Source organism: Triticum urartu, chromosome 2, assembly GCF_003073215.2.
Source record: "Triticum urartu cultivar G1812 chromosome 2, Tu2.1, whole genome shotgun sequence".
Taxonomy (NCBI): domain Eukaryota; kingdom Viridiplantae; phylum Streptophyta; class Magnoliopsida; order Poales; family Poaceae; genus Triticum; species Triticum urartu.
In genome coordinates, this window is record NC_053023.1 from 1224198 (window position 1) to 1237856 (window position 13659).

General features: G+C 44.1%; 1 protein-coding gene across 1 annotated transcript in view; it reads right to left on the reverse strand.

The window, feature by feature from the left end:
- Positions 1 to 889: 889 nt before the first annotated feature.
- LOC125534925 overlaps positions 890 to 13659 on the reverse strand; it is a 61094-nt gene continuing 48324 nt past the window's right edge. Inside the window, exon 2 of the transcript XR_007294558.1 lies at positions 890 to 1006. The gene's annotated coding sequence lies outside the window, so the exon portion shown is untranslated. The remainder of the gene's footprint in view (positions 1007 to 13659) is intronic.

Genomic DNA, 13659 nt, shown 5'->3' on the forward strand with positions numbered 1-13659 from the left:
TGAGCACATGAAGATTCTCTGATTGATGAAACATGTCATTAGGTAAGGGTCTGGATGGAGGATCAGACTCGCTTGCAAGGAAAAATGTTGTCGATTCTGGATGCACAAGAGAGCTGCCCTTGGACAATATCCATCGTTTCAGAGGAGTCGCCAGTTTATGGCCAAAAGAGGGCAGTGCATTAGTTGAATAATCATCTATACTTATGTGTTGATGCAGAGCAGCTGCAGCCTCCCATGCTTCATCCCCCTGACCTCCTTGTATAATCCCATCACAGACCCAATAGTTAGAAGCATGGGTGGCCCAGTCATAGTCCATGATATTGCCTCCTTGAGAATTTAATAACAAGATATACAAGCAACACTCTTCAACTACCTCACCAAGCTTATCCATGTACCCAGCAATTTCTCCAGCCTCATTTTGCAGCAAATAATTCCACCCTTGAGTACTGTACTCATCATAGAGGTAAAGATGTGAATTATCCACATTTTCACTAATTCCTGAGTTGAGCCGGAGCCTTCCTCGAAATGTCCACAATAACTGAGCACCCCATATCGTCACAGGAATGCCAATGTGATCCAAGTCAATTGTGTTGTCGCTGCCATTATGGAAAACCACTAAATATTTATGTTCTTGTGAGGCTCGATGGATCGCTGCCGCAACCTCTTGTATCTCAGCTCTGGAGCTTTCAACTACCCCTCTGAAATCATCTTCTTCGTCTTGCCCATCAATAAGATCAATTATCCGATGAGTAAGCTTCAGTTCTTGTGCAATTGTCCTCTAGAGCTCTCTTCAGCTTTTCCACCTCGAGCAATCGACGTGAATGATCTTGTTGAATTTCTTGAGCAGAGATGGCGGAGGGTCTTCAACTATAGCTCTAAGCACCGCCGAAGCAGCCAGCCCATTCCATCCATCAAAATAGATGGCCTTGTGTGCAGCATTGCTCGTATCCTCCGGATAGGGGATTATCTCTTGCACGGCTTGTTTTATAGTATTCGGTATAATCCTCTGCATTAATTGATAGCAGTTAGTTGAGGTTGACTTAGCAGTAGCTAGCAACATGTATACGCAAAAGGTGCACCAACATTTCTTGTGTTATTATTAGGATGGACACTAATTAACTAAGCTGCATGTGTGGGCACTCATACGGGCTCACAGTAAGCCGGGACCATAATTTCGGTGTCTGCGTGTTAGTCGGACGAAGCAGCTATGGTACCCTATGCAACGGCAGGTCATCACTGTATTCTGCATACTTGCTGGATACTTTGATTAATAAAATGGTTGCATGCATCATTGTGATGTAAAGGCCGGGGGAGTCCTCCTTTCCACACACACAAAAAAAAGAAAAATCAATGGGGGAGAGAAAGGCAGATAAACTAATTAATTAAGCTGGTGGAAGGAAAGGATGGGCATTCAGGGGGTGTTTGTTTCAGAAGTCCTAGGACTTTTTCTAGTCCTAGGGACTAATCAAAAAAGACTCTCTAATAGAGTCTTTTTTTAGTCCCTGTAGAAAAAGTACCTCCTGTTTGGTTCCTAGGGAGTTTTTAGGGACTTTTTCTAGTCTCTAGGATTAAAAAGTCCCTGAACCAAACACTCCCTCATTTAGGAAAGACGCACGACTTCAGTAGGTCTGTGTTTCTCCGTCGATGATGTTGGCTTTTGATCGCTAGATCGATTCACCAGAAGCTGTGCGCACACAGTGCAAAGCTGGCTAGACAAGCACACAGGCAAGCTGCTGGCTTGATTAGCAGTAGCACACACGCCTAGCCTCCTCACGTAGGCGTACGTACGTGTACGCCAACTTTGCTTCTGGCTCGGCTTGCACTAGCGCCAACAGGATCGGAACGATCTGGACGAAACAACTCAGCGGAACTCACGTAAACCTAGCGAACGTGGATGGAACTTTGCTTCTGGCTCGGCTTGCACTAGCGCCAACAGGATCGGACGGAACGATCTGGACGGGCCCTTTGCCGAGTGTCCTGCGAGTGTCCTTGGCACTTGGCGTATAGCGCAATCCAGTAGGCTACTCGCAGGAGCATCTTCTCTTCCGTACCTTTGCACGCTTGTGGCTCGCGCGGAGACCATATTGTGACCAAAGTCCTTGTCGCGCCATGCGCATGCACCAATAGCATGGCATGTGGTGCGTACGTACGTACTCGGTTCGGTTGAGCAGACGCGTCCCTGCTATGCTGGAGGTAGGGGGATCAGGAGCTTGAAAAAATGGTGCTGGAAATGTCCTTTGAAGAATGATGCATTTGAAAATGATGCATTTGCAGCTGGCCTCTTGGAGGGGGAATGGAGGACTTTGGGACTGGTCATTGTTGTTTTCCCTATTTTTCTCTTTTGCTCTCTGTATCTATCAGGTTCTTCTTTTTCCTTGTTTTCCTTTTTCCTTGTTTGAAGAATGAAAAGTTTGCTGCTCGGAAAGTTGCTGCATGCCGTTGAATAGCCGGACACAACTTAACAACATTGGTTTCATACCATGGGGTTGTGCATGCAGCCGTGCCATTAAACACTACACCACAGCCGAGCAGAACAAACCCTCCTTATACAATCACAAACATGACCACAAACTAAACCAAACCAAACCAAACCACACATGGGACTGCACATTGTCTCGATCTTCACCGGGAAACGAAAAATTAAAGCAACACACAGCCACCCAGCTGGCACCTGCTTATTCTTCAGAAACACTAGGTAACCCGAAAATACCTTTATCTTTCTTTGATCTTTGTCAAAACTGGATACCATCCTATTCTGGAAAGGATAGGGCTATTGTTTCTATTGGTGCTGCTGCTTTGATATGGACAATTTGGAAAACAAGGAACAAATCCTGTTTTCAACGTGTTTTCCTTTCAAATCCTATCAATGTAATATTTACCCTGTGTTCTTTGTTGGATTCATGGATGATTCTACAGAGAAAAGGTGTGCAAAAAATGCTTAGGGAGGTTTCCAAGAGGCTATCTCGGGTAGCAAATGAAGTCTACAGAAGAACATATGGGTGGAATCCTTCTGCGCTAAGACTGGGTTTTGTGTCTACCTGAAATTGGGCGGTTCTGTAGTATGTTCTGGTTTTAGATTTGCCTATTGTTTTGGCTGATGTGCAATCTGTAAAAAGATATTTAAAAGTCTGTTCTCTCTCCGATAGTGGGTGATTTGGCATCCTATAGATATGGTTATATGTCTAGGATGTAGGTTGCTTATCAGTTGATGAGGTGATGCATCAGGTCTGATGGAAAAAAGTGGTGTGGTGGTTGTATCTAGACTTCTATTTTCTTAATGAAAATGGGGGCCATGTGGCCCTTTTATCGCCCTTTTATCAAAAAAAAAAAGAAAACACACGGACACAGTCTTGGGAAACAATCACTGACTTGGACTGGACCGTTGCAGCAGTAAGACGGACGACAGCATCATCTTCCACCACCAAACCTAAGCGATATTAACGGGAGCAGAATACGCAAGTGAGTGGATGATAGGAATTAGGATAAAAGACAGGCATGATTGATTAACTTTGTTGTTGTACGTCTAGGCTTGATCTACATGCATGCACGTAGAGTATTCTTTCAAGTGCAGACGACTATCATGCATGCAACAAGGAACGATGGGAGAAAGTGTTGTGAACTTGTACCTCAACGCTTGCATCAATATAATTCACCGGAGAACCGAGACTCTCTCCAGGGGCATCTTGTAATAGGACGAGTGGCGCGGCTCGAATAGGGAAGGATGGTGGCCGGCCTCCAGCCCGTCCCACTCCAGCTTCTCCCACCAGTCCTTCTCACAATCCACGACGGGGCGGCTGTCTCGGCTGACGCCTGGGAGGCGCCTGAGACCCCAGCATCCTCGGAGCCGTATCCTCTCAAGCTTGGGAGCAAGCATCTTGACCTCACATATATGCTGCAACTTATAGAGCTCATACAGGTGGATGTGCTTCAGGCTTGGGAACTCAAGTACACTTTCTTTGAGGTCAGGATGAACAGGGAACACTATATTTAGATCACCACAGTTGACAATGTGGAGACTTTCTCAACTGTATAGATATGATCCTTGGATAGCCCACAACAATGGGAGCACAAATTCGAGCCTCGGGCAAGAGTACAGGTGTATGCTCTTCAGTTTGGCAAATGCAAAGGCGTCCTCGCCACAATAGGTCCTTTCTTTGCTCCAAATGCAGCAGACATTCAAGAGATCAGCAGCCCAAAAGGTCTCTATTTCTTGAAAGGAGCAGATTCTATTGTAGTTAGTGGTGAAGACTGTGTGCAGCTTGGGGCATCTCACCACATGGCACTGTTTTAGATGTTGCCAACCAAGTACCTTCTGACCAGTAGATGCCATGTGTTGAGGGATGACAATGATGATGGAAGAATTGTCATGCACATGCAGCGACTCAACATTGTCCATCACAAAGATGATTGCATTGACTGCTTCTTCACTCTCCACATTAGCGTTGCTAATTCCCTTACCAATCTCAACATGGCAGCCTGACGGCTGAAACTGCATTCCAGTGATGTAGTCATGATCAATAATTATATTTTCAACTAAGATATCAACGTAGGTGTTGTAAGTATTGGGGGTTAATGACTTTGGTTGAGGAGGACCTATTATTTTCCCACTATTACCAGGGTCCATCTTCTCATTCATATAGCTTTGTCCCTTAACATTGATGGTACAAGGGGTACAAAGATTCAGATGAAAACTATTGCTCTTCCAAGAGAATCGGACATTGCTTTGTAATACCAAGGTCTGAAAAAACCTTAGGTCCATTATATTAACATACACTTCATGTACTTTTGTTTGAATAGGACAAAGAAAGGTATCAATATGCAGCACTGTCAATGTTGGCAGACCCTCTTCTGGCCATAGAATGGCATGGAGTTGCATACATCTCAATAGAATAATTTGTTTGAGACAAGGAACCTGCACCACCTCATTTCTGAGGTCAAGTGTCTTGACTTTTGTGTCTGAGAGGTCTAACTCCTCAAGGTTTGGAAGTGATCCACGCAATGTGAAGTCAGACAATCTTGCACAGCCAGCCATGGAGATGTGGCTTATTTTGGCTTCCTTGTAATCATCCTTTCTTGGTCCTGCATCTAAGCTGAATGATTCAAGTGATGGAGGGAGTCCTTCAACATGCTCCAAACCAACACAATCATCTAGAACCAGGGTCTTGAGGCTAGTTGCACCTGACATACTTGGCAAAACTTGTATTGTACTATTCCCATAAAGGTCGAGGAACTCCAACTTCATCATGTCTGTGAATTCATTCATTTTGCACGTTTGCCAAGGGGAAGTAGGATCAATCACTCGAAGCTTGTGAAGGCTCTGCAGTTGTCGCTGTTGGGGAACGTAGTAATTTCAAAAAATTTCCTATGCACACGCAAGATCATGGTGATGCATAGCAACGAGGGGGAGAGTATGATCTACGTACCCTTGCAGATCGCAACGGAAGCGTTGACACAACGTAGAGGAAGTAGTCATACGTCTTCTTCCCGATCCGACCGATCCAAGCACCGTTACTCCGGCACCTTCGAGTTCTTAGCACACGTACAGCTCGATGACGATCCCCGGGCTCCAATCCAGCAAAGCTTCGGGGAGGAGTTCCGTCAGCACAACGGTGTGGTGACGATCTTGATGTTCTACCGACGCAGGGCTTCGCCTAAGCACTACAACGATATGATCGAGGTGGAATATGGTGGCAGGGGGCACCGCACACGGCTAAGGAACGATCTCAATGATCAACTTGTGTGTCCTAGGGTGCCCCCTGCCCCCGTATATAAAATATAAAGGAGCCAAGGGGGAGGCGGCCGGCCAAGGAGGGCGCGCCAAGGGAGTCCTACTCCCTCTGGGAGTAGGATTCCTCCCCCCAATCCTAGTTGGAGTAGGATTCGCTGAGGGGGAAAGAGAGAGAGGGGGGCCGGCCACCTCTCCTAGTCCTAATAGGACTAGGGGAGGGGGGAGGCGCGCAGCCACCTTGGGCTGCCCCTTTCTCCTTTCCACTAAAGCCCACTAAGGCCCATATGAGTTCCCGGGGGGTTCCGGTAACCTCCCGGTACTCCGGTAAAATCCGATTTCACCCGGAACACTTCCGATATCCAAACATAGGCTTCCAATATATCAATCTTTATGTCTCGACCATTTCGAGACTCCTCGTCATGTCCGTGATCACATCCGGGACTCCGAACTAACTTCGGTACATCAAAATGCATAAACTCATAATAACTGTCATCGTAACGTTAAGCGTGCGGACCCTACGGTTCGAGAATAATGCAGACATGACCGAGACACGTCTCCGGTCAATAACCAATAGCGGGACCTGGATGCCCATATTGGCTCCTACATATTCTACGAAGATCTTTATCGGTCAGACCGCATAACAACATACGTTGTTCCCTTTGTCATCGGTATGTTACTTGCCCGAGATTCGATCGTCGGTATCCAATACCTAGTTCAATCTCGTTACCGGCAAGTCTCTTTACTCGTTCCGTAATACATCATCTCACAACTAACATCTTAGTTGCAATGCTTGCAAGGCTTATGTGATGTGCATTACCGAGAGGGCCCAGAGATACCTCTCCGACAATCGGAGTGACAAATCCTAATCTCGAAATACGCCAACCCAACATCTACCTTTGGAGACACCTGTAATGCTCCTTTATAATCACCCAGTTACGTTGTGACGTTTGGTAGCACCCAAAGTGTTCCTCCGGCAAACGGGAGTTGCATAATCTCATAGTCATAGGAACATGTATAAGTCATGAAGAAAGCAATAGCAACATACTAAACGATCGGGTGCTAAGCTAATGGAATGGGTCATGTCAATCAGATCATTCAACTAATGATGTGATCCCGTTAATCAAATAACAACTCTTTGTTCATGGTTAGGAAACATAACCATCTTTGATTAACGAGCTAGTCAAGTAGAGGCATACTAGTGACACTCTGTTTGTCTATGTATTCACACATGTATTATGTTTCCGGTTAATACAATTCTAGCATGAATAATAAACATTTATCATGATATAAGGAAATAAATAATAACTTTATTATTGCCTCTAGGGCATATTTCCTTCAGTCGCATATTTCCTTCAGTCTCCCACTTGCACTAGAGTCAATAATCTAGATCACATCACCATGTGATTAACATCGATAGTTCACATCATCATGTGATTAACACCCATAGTTCACATCGCCATGTGACCAACACCCAAAGGGTTTACTAGATTCGGTAATATAGTTCACATCGCTATGTGATTAACACCCAAAGAGTACTAAGGTGTGATCATGTTTTGCTTGTGAGAGAATCTTAGTCAACGGTCTTTTACATTCAGATCCGTTATGTATTTTGCAATTTTCTATGTCTACAATGCTCTGCACGGAGCTACTCTAGCTAATTGCTCCCACTTTCAATATGTATCTAGATCGAGACTTAGAGTCATCCAGATCAGTGTCAAAACTTGCATCGACGTAACCCTTTACGGTGAACCTTTTTGTCACCTCCATAATCGAGAAACATATCCTTATTCCACTGAGGATAATTTTGACCGCTGTCCAGTGATCTACTCCTAGATCACTATTGTACTCCCATGCCAATTAGTGTAGGGTATACAATAGATCTGGTACACAGCATGGCATACTTTATAGAACCTATGACTGAGGCATAGGGAATGATTTTCATTTTCTTTCTATCTTCTGCCGTGGTCGGGCTTTGAGTCTTACTCAACTTCACACCTTGTAACACAGGCAAGAAACTTTTTCTTTGACTGTTCCATTTTGAACTACTTCAAAATCTTGTCAAGGTATGTACTCATTGAAAAACTTATCAAGCGTCTTGATCTATCTCTATAGATCTTGAAGCTCAATATGTAAGCAGCTTCATCGAAGTCTTTCTTTGAAAAACTCCTTTCAAACACTCCTTTATACTTTACAGAATAATTCTACATTATTTCCGATCAACAATATGTCATTCACATATACTTATCAGAAATGCTGCAGTGCTCCCACTCACTTTCTTGTAAATACAGGCTTCACCGCAAGTCTGTATAAAACTACATGCTTTGATCATACTATCAAAGTGTTTCTTCCAACTCCGAGAGGCTTGCACCAGTCCATAAATGGATCGCTGGAGCTTGCACACTTTGTTAGCTCCCTTTGGATCGACAACACCTTCTGGTTGCATCATATACAACTCTTCTTCCAGAAATCCATTCAGGAATGCAGTTTTGTTTATCCATTTGCCAGTTTTCATAAAATGCGGCAATTTGCTAACATGATTCGGACAGACTTAAGCATAGATACGAGAGAGAAACTCTCATCGTAGTCAACACCTTGAACTTGTCGAAAAACCTTTTTGCGACAATTCTAGCTTTGTAGATAGTAACACTACTATCAACGTCCGTCTTCCTCTTGAAAATCCATTTAATCTCAATGGCTCGCCGATCATTGGGCAAGTCAATCAAAGTCCATACTTTGTTCTCATACATTGATCTCATCTCAGATTTCATGGCCTCAAGCCATTTTGCGGAATCTGGGCTCACCACCGCTTCCTCATAGTTCGCAAGTTCGTCATGGTCTAGTAACATGACTTCCAGAATAGGATTACCGTACCACTCTGGTGCGGATCTCACTCTGGTTTACCTACGAGATTCGGTAGTAACTTGATCTGAAGTTTCATGATCATCATCATTAGCTTCCTCACTAATTGGTGTGGGTGTCACAGAAACTGGTTTCTGTGATGTACTACTTTCCAATAAGGGAGGAGGTACAGTTACCTCATCAAGTTCTACTTTCCTCCCACTCACTTCTTTCGAGAGAAACTTCTTCTCTAGAAAAACTCCGAATTTAGCAACATAAGTCTTGCCTTCGGATTTGTGATAGAAGGTGTATCCAACAGTCTCCTTTGGGTATCCTATGAAGACATATTTCTCCGATTTGGGTTTGAGCTTATTAGGATGAAACTTTTTCATATAAGTATCACAACCCCAAACTTTAAGAAACGACAACTTTGGTTTCTTGCCAAACCACATTTCATAAGGCGTCGTCTCAACGGATTTTGATGGTGCCCTATTTAACGTGAATGCAGCTGTCTCTAATGCATAACCCCAAAACGATAGTGGTAGATCGATAAGAGACATCATAGATCGCACCATATCTAATAAAGTACGGTTATGACGTTCGGACACACCATTACATTGTGGTGTTCCAGGTGGCGTGAGTAGTGAAACTATTTCACATTGTTTTTAACTGAAGGCCAAACTCGTAACTCAAATACTCTTCTCTACGATCAGATCGTAGAAACTTTATTTTCTTGTTACGATGATTTTTCACTTCACTCTGAAATTCTTTGAACTTTTCAAATGTTTCAGACTTATGTTTCATCAAGTAGATATACTCATATCTGCTCAAATCATTTGTGAAGATCAGAAAATAATGATATCTGTCTCGAGCCTCAATATTCATCGGACCACATACATCAGTATGTATGATTTCCAACAAATCTGTTGCTCGCTCCATTGTTCCGAAGAACGGAGTCTTAGTCATCTTGCCCATGAGGCATGGTTCGCAAGCATCAACTGATTCATAATCAAGTGATTCCAAAAGCTCATCAGCATGGAGTTTCTTCATACGCTTTACACCAATATGACCTAAACGGCAGTGCCACAAATAAGTTGCACTATCATTATTAACTTTGCATCTTTTGGTTTCAATATTATGATTATGTGTATCACTACGATCGAGATCCAACGAACTATTTTCATTGGGTGTGTAACCATATAAGGTTTTATTCATGTAAACAGAACAACAATTTATTCTCTTACCTAAATGAATAACCGTATTACAATAAACATGATCAAATCATATTCATGCTTAACGCAAACACCAAATAACACTTATTTAGGTTCAACACTAATCCCGAAATTATAGGGAGTGTGCGATGATGATCATATCAATCTTGGAACCACTTCCAACACACATCGTCACTTCACCCTTAACTAGTCTCTGTTTATTCTGCAACTCCCGTTTCGAGTTACTAATCTTAGCAACTGAACTAGTATCAAATACTGAGGGGTTGCTATAAACACTAGTAAAGTACACATCAATAAGATGTATATCAAATATACTTATGTTCACTCTGCCATCCTTCTTATCCGCCAATCACTTGGGGTAGTTCTGCTTCTAGTGACCAGTCCCTTTGCGGTAGAAGCACTTAGTCTCAGGCTTAGGATCAGACTTAGGCTTCTTCACTTGAGCAGCAACTTGCTTGCCGTTCTTCTTGAAGTTCCCCTTCTTCCCTTTGCCCTTTTCTTGAAACTAGTGGTCTTGTCAACCATCAACACTTGATGTTTTTCTTGATTTCTACCTTCGTTGATTTCATCATCACGAAGAGCTTGGGAGTTGTTTCCGTTATCCCTTGCATATTATAGTTCATCACGAAGTTCTACTAACTTGGTGATGGTGACTAGAGAATTCTGTCAATCACTATTTTATCTGGAAGATTAACTCCCACTTGATTCAAGCGATTGTAGTACCCAGACAATCTGAGCACATGCTCACTAGTGGAGCGATTCTCCTCCATCTTTTAGTTATAGAACTTGTCGGAGACTTCATATCTCTCAACTCGGGTATTTGCTTAAAATATTAACTTCAACTCCTGAAACATCTCATATGGTCCATGACGTTCAAAACGTCTTTGAAGTCCCGATTCTAAGCCATTAAGCATGGTGCACTAAACTATCAAGTAGTCATCATATTGAGCTAGCCAAACGTTCATAACGTCTGCATCTGCTCCTGCAATAGGTCTGTCACCTAGCGGTGCATCAAGGACATAATTTTTCTGTGCAGCAATGAGGATAAACCTCAGATTACGGATCCAATCCGCATCATTGCTACTAACATCTTTCAACACAATTTTCTCTAGGAACATATCAAAACAAACACAGGGAAGCAACAACGCGAGCTATTGATCTACAACATAATTTGCAAAATACTACCAGGACTAAGTTCATGATAAATTTAAGTTCAATTTAATCATATTACTTAAGAACTCCCACTTAGATAGATATCCCTCTAATCCTCTAAGTGATCACGTGATCCAAATCAACTAAACCATGTCCGATCATCACGTGAGATGGAGTAGTTTCATTGGTGAACATCACTATGTTGATCATATCTACTATATGATTCACGCTCGATCTTTCGGTCTCCGTGTTCCGAGGCCATATCTGTATATGCTTGGCTCGTCAAGTATAACCTGAGTATTCCGCGTGGGCAACTATTTTGCACCCGTTGTATTTGAACGTAGAGCCTATCACACCCGATCATCACGTGGTGTCTCAGCACGAAGAACTTTCGCAACGGTGCATACTCAGGGAGAACACTTCTTGATAATTTAGTGAGAGATCATCTTATAATGCTACCATCAATCAAAGCAAGATAAGATGCATAAAAGATAAACATCACATGCAATCAATATAAGTGATATGATATGGCCATCATCATCTTGTGCCTGTGATCTCTATCTCCGAAGCACCGTCATGATCACCATCGTCACCGGCGCGACACCTTGATCTCCATCGTAGCATCGTTGTCGTCTCGCCAATCTTATGCTTCCACGACTATCACTACCGCTTAGTAATAAAGTAAAGCATTACATCGCGATTGCATTGCATACAATAAAGCGACAACCATATGGCTCCTGCCAGTTGCCGATAACTCGGTTACAAAACATGATCATCTCATACAATAAAATTTAGCATCATGCCTTGACCATATCACATCACAACATGCCCTGCAAAAACAAGTTAGACGTCTTCTACTTTGTTGTTGCAAGTTTTACGTGGCTGCTACGGGCTTAAGCAAGAAGCAATCTCACCTACGCATCAAAACCACAACGATAGTTTGTCAAATAGACTCCGTTTTAACCTTCGCAAGGACCAGGCGTAGGCACACTTGGTTCAACTAAAGTTGGAGAGACAGTCACCCGCAAGCCACCTGTGTGCAAAGCACGTCGGGGGAACCGGTCTCGCGTAAGCGTACGCGTAATGTTGGTCTGGGTCGTCTCGTCCAACAATGCCGCCGAACCAAAGTATGACATGCTGGTAGGCAGTATGACTTGTATCGCCCACAACTCACTTGTGTTCTACTCGTGCAAATAACATCAAACCATAAAACCTAGGCTTGGATGCCACTGTTGGGGAACGTAGTAATTTCAAAAAAATTCCTACGCACACGCAAGATCATGGTGATGCATAGCAACGAGGGGGAGAGTATGATCTACGTACCCTTGTAGATCGCAACGGAAGCGTTGACACAACGTAGAGGAAGTAGTCGTACGTCTTCTTCCCGATCCGACCGATCCAAGCACCGTTACTCCGGCACCTCCGAGTTCTTAACACACGTACAGCTCGATGACGATCCCCGGGCTCCGATCCAGCAAAGCTTCGGGGAGGAGTTCCTTCAGCACGACGGTGTGGTGACGATCTTGATGTTCTACCGACGCAGGGCTTCGCCTAAGCACTATAACGATATGATCGAGGTGGAATATGGTGGCAGGGGGCACCGCACACGGCTAAGGAACGATCTCAATGATCAACTTGTGTGTCCTAGGGTGCCCCCTGCCCCCGTATATAAAGGATCGAAGGGGGAGGGGCTGGCCGGCCAAGGAGGAGGGCGCAGGAGAGTCCTACTCCCTCTGGGAGTAGGATTCCCCCCGCCCCCCCCCCCCCAATCCTAGTTGGAATAGGACTCCTTGAGGGGGGGGGAAGAGAGAGAGGGGGCCGGCCACCTCTCCTAGTCCTAATAGGACTAGGGGAGGTGGGAGGCGCGCAGCCACCTTGGGCTGCCCCTTTCTCCTTTCCACTAAAGCCCACTAAGGCCCATATAGTTCCCGGGGGGTTCCGGTAACCTCCCGGTACTCCGGTAAAATCCCGATTTCACCCGGAACATTTCCGATATCCAAACATAGGCTTCCAATATATCAATCTTTATGTATCGACCATTTCGAGACTCCTCGTCATGTCCGTGATCACATCCGGGACTCCGAACAACCTTCGGTACATCAAAATGCATAAACTCATAACAACTGTCATCGTAACGTTAAGCGTGCGGACCCTACGGTTCGAGAACAATGTAGACATGACCGAGACATGTCTCTGGTCAATAACCAATAGCGGGACCTGGATGCCCATATTGGCTCCTACATATTCTACGAAGATCTTTATCGGTCAGACCGCATGACAACATACGTTGTTCCCTTTGTCACCGGTATGTTACTTTCCCGAGATTCGATCGTCGGTATTCTAAATACCTAGTTCAATCTCGTTACCGGCAAGTCTCTTTACTCGTTCCGTAATACATCATCTCACAACTAACATCTTAGTTGCAATGCTTGCAAGGCTTATGTGATGTGCATTACCGAGAGGGCCCAGAGATACCTCTCCGACAATCGGAGTGACAAATCCTAATCTCGAAATACGCCAACCCAACATCTACCTTTGGAGACACCCGTAGTACTCCTTTATAATCACCCAGTTACGTTGTGACGTTTGGTAGCACCCAAAGTGTTCCTCCGGCAAACGGGAGTTGCATAATCTCATAGTTATAGGAACATGTATAAGTCATGAAGAAAGCAATAGCAACATACTAAACGATCGGGTGCTAAGCTAATG